Raw genomic sequence first — 6,945 nt, 5'->3', positions numbered from 1 at the left:
GCAGCCTAAGAGCCCAATCCTATGCATGTCTATTCAGAAGTCTACTTTAGTGAATTGGGCTTACTGTGGATAGGATGGCAGCCTTAGAGTCCAATCCTATGCATGTCTATTCAGAAGTCCACTTTAGTGAATGCGGCTTACTGTGGATAGGATGGCAGCCTTAGAGTCCAATCCTGTGCCTGTCTACTCTGCCTCTGTTTTGCTCCCCCCCTCCTGGAATGCCTCCGAAGGGGAGGGGCCCCTGCAAAAAGGTGCCGGAACTCCGTCCCCCTGCGTTCCATTAGAAAAAAAACCCTGGTTGTATGCTGCTGCAACATGACTTTCCATTTCCTGCACCACTGCACATAACCACTGGGCTGGGAAGAAACCATCTGTTTATTCTGACGTATTTATTGTACCACCTTTTCTCCATGGAACTCACATGGAAGTCACTGACCAAGCCCAGACTTACTTGCTCCAAGACGGTTGATACATGCCAAGCCTTCAGATTGGGTTCTAAGGCAAAGCAGCGTGATAGCTAATCCAAGTGAGGGGAGCAATGACCACTAGGCCATGCCGAGAGTAAGCCACCCCTTGCACTTCATCCAGCTGTACACACACTCCATTTAGTTGCTTGTCAGCTGAGAGTTTTCTCAACAGTCCATATCATTCGTTACCTTGCTGGAACTCCAGGAGTGGCACCAGCTGGCCAGTCTGCTTGTTGCTTGTGTTCCCGTTGTGCAAAATACCCCTCCGCTTGTGCTCATAGATCTCAAGAGATGGGTGGAACTGGGAGGAAGAGTGATGCAGCCACATCTTAGATCTGTGTTCCATTCCTGGGTCTCATATACTCCTGCTGTTGTGTTATGATGGGTTGTATACTTAAAGACCCTCTGGGAAATGTTTCACATGAGGAGGGGAAAGCAGAGCCTCTGACAGCACTGCACCCCACAGACTCTGCCCCCCTGCCATATATCGGCTGAGCACATCTGAAAGAGGCACCTGCACACATATAGGCTATAGCTAATTGCATATAGGTAAGCTATGCAACTGGGAGCCACAACTGAGACTTCTGATTGCATGGAGTGCCAATGTGTGTAGAAGTGTATGTGCATAGGTGTTGCAGATATCACACAAGCATGCAGGGTAGGGTGTGGGGTGCAAGGATGTCATGGACAGGGCCAGAAAACATGGCACTGCCTTCCCTCCTATCACCATTCAATGAATGCATGGTAACACTTCTGAAAAGATCTGAAGTTGGAATCCTTTCTTTTGTTGTCATTGTGGGAGTGGGGTCGGGGTGAATGGAAAGATCTTTGGGGCTCTCCATTGACTTTGGTGGAAATGGATAATAAAGGGATTTTCCCTAAGCTCCACTTCTCTCATTATACCTCTGCTCTGTCCCCTTCTCTCCCCCTTTGTGCTGGTGGTGTCCTAGTGCCATAAGGGTTCCACTGGCTGTGATTTCCACAGTGCAAGGGGCATACTACACCATTGTGGCTTTACTACATCATTGAACCAGACTATCCATGCAGGGAAATTTAGAAGTGACCATACACAACAGGTGTAACTTGGGTATAAGATTGCACCGTAAACTCCACATGTTTAATCCATTTCTGCCCAGCCCACAGGTGTACACGTTTGATCCCTGTTGCGTATATGCAACGTTGGGCAGAAGTGGCTTAACCTCCTGAAACAATTGTCCTATTTCTTGTCTCCAAATTGTAGAGAGAATTGCTTACCTGGAAGAGTAACGATGAGAAAACATTTCCTCTATTTCCCTTTATCTTTTTATTGCAGTGGCTTTACCAACTGCAGATAAGTTGAAGGCACCAGCACAAGGCACTTCTTTGTCTGCAGATTGCTGTGGAGTGCTATTACAGCACACTGCAGCTTTTATTCTTTGTAAGGGTATCGAAAATCTGTTCAAACCTTTCAACAGAATGTACGTAAACAAAGCATACATACTAGTGTCCTCCATTCTAAGTCTAAACTCGAGAATAAAGAAGCCAGTGATCCTGCCGAAGTCTATGGATTACTTATCTGCAAAGCACATCAGTGGTTAACCATTTCCCATGAAGCATGCCCATTCAGGAAGAGCAAACAATGGCTGTCCTGTGAACTATCTGAGGCTACCTGTCCTCATGACAACAACAGAATAATTACAGCACCTTTTGTGGTATACTACAGAAGCTGGGCACCACCCACTTCCTGCTTCTTCCCTCCAACTGGCAAGGTTATTGTCCTGCACCTGTTTCTGAACGAACAGGCATTTCATCATCCTCAAGACTGTACAGTAGGAGAACGCAACTACCAAGGCCCCAGAGGAGTACCTATTTTATGTCTTTATTTTTCACATTTTTATACCACCCTTCCTCCAAGGAGCTTAGGGTGGTGAGCCTCAAGCAGCTCAAGGTGGAAAGCTCAGGGTGGCTCTCCTCCTTTTGACCCCACAACAGCCATGGGAGGTAGGTGAGGCTGACTGTTCCAAGGTCACCCAGGAAGTCCTGTGCCTGAGTGGGGATTTGAATATGGATCTTCCAGGTCTAACCTCTTCCCAGTTGTCAACTCTGAGGCAAAAGAGATGTGAGTGTTGGGTGTGAAAAGAGGACTTGGTTGTGAACACAATTGAGGGGTGTCTTGACCCACCATCTTCCATCTGACCTGAAGAAATGCAGCATTTCAGAAGTTCAGGGATTATGTAATGATGTCATAACATCGCTCCTGACCTTCCAGGCTTCCATGTTGCTTTAAATGCAAGAAGCCCACCTCCATTCTGTGATCTTCAGCCCACTCCAAAGATTGTGGCGAAAACACAATCTCTGAAGAGATCACCAAGCAACTGGGCCCGGAGAGAGCCAAAGACTGTCAACAGAGGCTCAGGTGGTGTGGTGTCACCCCTCCTGAGGATGACATCCAGTGTGACCTGCACCTGCTGCACCCCCCATGTGATGCTACTGGGGCAAGGGGCAATCCAGGCTAAGAATGCCAAATATAGAGGTATACAAATGATCCCACCAAAGAGAAGCATTTTAAAACCCCATTGAGTTGGTGGGAGAGTGCCAATGGCTTTCAATGAAATCTCTTCCCCCAATAAAAATAGAGAGAGGGGACACAATCTGGGTCAGGACCATGGCAGAGGCAATGTGCTAAAGATGTTCTCCCACAGTGTGGTTTTGTCCCATTTCACACACTGCAACATGCTATTTTTAAAATCAAAGCTAAGAATACTGGGCCACATGACACATTACTCAAACATATAGTTTGGCCCTTAAGCACCTGCTTAATTCTCCATCTGAAACCAATAACTCATGGTCATTATTCTGTGCCAGCTATGCTATCCATACTCTTCAAAATTTAGCTTTGTTGTGGCTTGGTCACAAACAACAGAAGGTAAATCAATGTGCAGTAGATCACCTTGGTCATTTAGGGTTGCATGCTTACATAAACCTGCAGGATGGGAGAAGGCAGATAAACTGCTTCGCTCATGGTATCGAGGAATTACCAAGAGCTCTCAAAAGTAGTTTGGGACATTTGGGAGTACTGTTGTTGCTTAGATCCTAATGTTGCTATGAATCTAGGGGCTGTCTGCCTCTGCATCCTTGCTTCTGTCCTCTCAAAATACCTGTTTGAACTGTACGTTATTGAAAGAAACAGATTCTTATTAAAACACCATTTGTTTCCATGCTTTCTCTTTTCTGAAAGAAAACTGACTCTGTAAAAAGCTGCTCTGAATTTGCAGCTACTTGGGGAAAAAAGACATTCCAGATACGCTCCTGTCTGCTTCCAGACTCTGTGCAACAACACAGAGACTCCAGATGCCTCATTGAACCCTGGCAGGGGAGCAGCAAATGGTGCTGCACTGCCAAAGCATAGATAAGCATAGATACCCACAATTCCTTGAACCACCAGGGTATAATGCCAGGAATTAGATTCAGCCTCCTGTGAATCTTTGTGCGTATATGCTGAGTCTCAGGGGAAGGGGCCGTGAACCCAGCTAAACATCCTTTTATTTCAGAACCAGAACTTGGGAGTGTCCTTTATTATCAGTATGAGCTGCAGAGGCAGCAGTTCCAAGATGCTGTATGTGGTTGTAGATTTCTTAGTAGCAAAATCAGTCCAGAATCTGCCTTCCAAAAATGTTTGGTCCCAGGGCCAGTTAGAGCTTAAAAAGTCAAAGGCTCCATCACCTCTGTTGCTAAGTAGCTTTAAGTCTACCCAGTAACTGGCAGGCAACGGGAAGCCATATCAGCCATACTTCAAGCAATGGTTTTGCATAGGTGATGTTGCAATAATCTATGGTGGCAGCTTTCCAAAGCCTCTGAACCACAATAAGGTACACCAGAGCTGTGTCTTGTACCTTCAGGATTATAATTAGTTATATATATCACATAGCCTCCTGGGCATTAGAAATTAGGAGGCTGGAGATTCTTTTCCTTTAATCATCAGCCTGCTGTAACCTGGGACGTCATGCTTCTTTGTACACTTAGAGCACATTAATGTGAAGGATGTGGCTGAGTATTATAGAGGGCTTTGAGGTAGGATTGGATTAAGCTAGTGTGAGGGCTGTAGCATATGTTATTAACGTGCCCTAAATTTTAAAAATACACACAAATATTAACATAAGAACATACTTGGATCAGGCCAAAGGCCCATCTAGTCCAGCTTCCTGTATCTCACAGCGGCCCACCAAATGCCCCAGGGAGCACACCAGATAACAAGAGACCTCATCCTGGTGCCCTCCCTTGCATCTGGCATTCTGACATAGCCCATTTCTAAAATCAGGAGGTTGCACATACACATCATGGCTTGTAACCAGTAATGGATTTTTCCTCCAGAAACTTGTCCAATCCCCTTTTAAAGGCATCCATCTCTGCCCCCTTTCTGCCCTCGCCCCCTCTGCGGACACTGGCAGGCAAGCGCAGGCATTTCCACCAGCGTCTCAAACTCTTGTTGCGACATGCTTTCAGCACATTTGTGACAGCCAGCACCAGCAGAGCACTGGTGCTGAGGCACAACAGGATTGTACCTGCAGTAAAGTTAAATTTGAACAAAATTATTTAGCCTTGTCATGTTATTAATGACGTCCAGAATGATGGTCTACCATGCAGTATGCAGCTCCCTCAACATGTAACCAACAGGGTTGCCAGACTGCAAGATACCAATTTAATCAGAGACAGTTTGCAAGTATTTAGTGCGGGGCCCTCAAAAATATGGGGCCCGTAGCGTATGCTGCTAGGTCAATCCAGCACTGCTTTGATGTACAGTAGTACTTTCTGCAGTGGACCAGAATAACTATGGGCACAAGCCTAACCAGGTCTACTCAGAAGTAAGTCCTATTTTGTTCAGTGGGGCTTACTCTCAGGAAAGTGTGGTTAGGATTGTCGCCTAAAATAGACAGCTTTCATGTAATCTACTTCAGGAGCTTGCCTTCCACTTGATGTCCCCTGTAAATATTTTCTTGCATGCAAGTGTTCCTGGTTGATTCCTGTGAGATCCATGTCAAAACTTGGTTGTTTCAGCCAGTTTATTTGAGGGGGGGGGGGAGCCAATGGTTCTGTTGATTTTACTTCAGTTTTTCACTGGGGTTGTGTTGCTTTAATTCTGCAAATGATTTTTAGTGCAGGGGCTAAGAAACCAAGCAGCAAATCAGAACTTCCCCGATTTGGATCTTGCCTGTGCCAGGAACTCACTTAGTGGCCTTGGGCAAGCCATTCCTCCAGCTGCAATATGCAAACAATAATGCAGGCAGCACAATCCTGTGCATGATCATGCAGAAGTAAGTCCCACTGTGCTCAGTGGGCCTTCCTCTCAGGTAAGTGAGCACAGGGCTGCAGCCTTACAGCATAACCTTATGAACCTCTGCTTGGAAATAAGTGCAACAAGTTCAATTGGAGTTACTCCCAGGTAGGTCTGTATAGGATTTCAGCTTGATGGCACAATCCTGAGCACCTGAGCAGTGTGCGCACTGGCACAGGGCATGCTGCACTGGTACCTGGCATCGCAAACATGCCATACTTTGAGATGGCACAGCAGTTGGGAGGGCCGGCACGAAGAGACATGCTGGGCTACTTGCACTGGCAGAAGACCAGTGCATGCCGGACATGGTACGTTCCATGCCTAGTGGTGCAGCAATGGGGCAGGGGCTGGGCTGATTGATCCTTCCTGGGCCCAATCTGCTGACATGGGGAATGTGGACTTGCGCCAGCTATGTAGCCTGCAAAGATCCAAGTTGTCCTATTGTGACTTCTGGGGCTTACACTAGGACATGGGGACAAATAGCCCACAGAGACCTCCAGCAGCCGCAAGATGCAATGGCTCAGCGACTGTGCTGCTCATTGGATTGGGCAACAGCATCTAGGAAGAACATGTGAAATAATTTTTACGCTCAGAAAGCATAATATAGACATAGTTATGACTAGTGAGTCATAACTAGTGGGTCATAACTAGTCATAACTGAGTGGCATCCAGGCCTCTGTTCTTCCCTTTGCACAAATGGAATGCTACTTCCATTCTCAGAGTGTGTTTCCGGAACAAAAGTGTTGATCTAGATACCATCTGTTATTTTTTAGCTGCCTTTTTATTTACTGTGCTTTATATTGCTATATGTACTCTTGTAAAAAGAACTTTGAATAATTTCTCTTTAGAAAAGCAGGGTTAATTTTTCAATCATTGATACAAGTATTTTAGCATTAAACTATGTATGTATGTATATGTGCGTGTATATATATGGGGTGGGGGAGAAACTGAGAGAGAGCATATCTTGAAGGAAAATCACCCTATAGAAGAAATTGACATTGACTTCAGAATTCACAGCAGAGATCCACTGTAAAAAGAATGTTCTAGTCTAGTGTAAAGAATATGACCCTTTCTGACAGAAAGAAGAGAAAAGTTGCATATCACATATATTTAAACACGCAGGGGCATATTGCCACTACCACCTTAACTTTCTAGAATTGCTAATTT

The sequence above is a fragment of the Tiliqua scincoides genome, chromosome 1, assembly GCF_035046505.1.
Source record: "Tiliqua scincoides isolate rTilSci1 chromosome 1, rTilSci1.hap2, whole genome shotgun sequence".
NCBI lineage: Eukaryota > Metazoa > Chordata > Lepidosauria > Squamata > Scincidae > Tiliqua > Tiliqua scincoides.
The sequence above is the reverse complement of the archived record's forward strand: the minus strand, read 5'-3'. Positions refer to the sequence as shown.